The sequence below is a fragment of the Papilio polytes genome, unplaced genomic scaffold (assembly GCF_000836215.1).
Source record: "Papilio polytes unplaced genomic scaffold, Ppol_1.0 DF822178.1, whole genome shotgun sequence".
NCBI lineage: Eukaryota > Metazoa > Arthropoda > Insecta > Lepidoptera > Papilionidae > Papilio > Papilio polytes.
In genome coordinates, this window is record NW_013527026.1 from 4,922,343 (window position 1) to 4,923,368 (window position 1,026).

Consider the following 1,026-nt stretch of genomic DNA (forward strand, 5'->3'; position numbering starts at 1 on the left):
CATTACTTAATTGTTACTATACTTTCAATTGTCAATTGTTATGGTAAAAATGTGGAAACCCTTACGTAGAAATATCACTGCATACCTTGGCCTTGTAGTTTATGGTCCCTTACCCACATGAAGCTTTACTTCCAATTTATTTACCCCCTAAGTTTAATAGCGTGAAAATATATAACCTAAAGCGTGTCGGTAAGTGTTGGGCGTTTTATTACATGTTACGCCACAAAGTAGCGTGTGTTTACGCATTATTATACTAACATACAGATAGAGATAGATAATGATTGAGGAATTACTATTTACGATTTCATTCAATTTTCAATTGCAAATGTCAAAATTTAAATACACAATTGATAACGAAGACCTTTGACATTGGATAACAATTACCGTTAGAGCGGCCGCACACCTTAGCTTAAACTATTGCATAACTGTCGATTGTCGATTGTTTCACAGACAATTCAACTGTTTACTTGCACAACTAAAAATGGAGTATTGTGTGCACCTCCATGTAAACTCATAGGAATCAAAGCGGGACTAAAGAGTTGTGAGACATTTTAGTCAAAGGTGTGAAAACACTGTTACAATTGCAACTGTGCTTCCTTGATACAGCTTTTGCTTCCAGCATTTCAGCTTCCAGTTTTTGTCCCCTACCCGAATGAAAGTTTTTTCCAAGTTATTTACTCCCTAAGTTTAAAAGCGTCAAAATAGATAGGCTAAAGCGTGTCGTAAGTGTGGGACTTTTTATTTAATAAAAAGGATTATTCAAAAACATACTGTGATTGCTGAAATCCTACATAACTAAGAAGTGTGTTTAAGCATTATTATATTAGTACTCGCTGTTCCTGTGCGGCTTCATCCGCATGAAATTATGAAAATTTTATTTTATTGTTTCATCATCATCCACTTGCCCTTATCCCTTATGGAGGGTCGGCACATAGGTTTGTCAAATTATCAATTACAAATGTCAAAATGACATGACATGATGACAATGTTGCTTCCTTGATGTAGGCAGCAACTTATGGTCTCTTC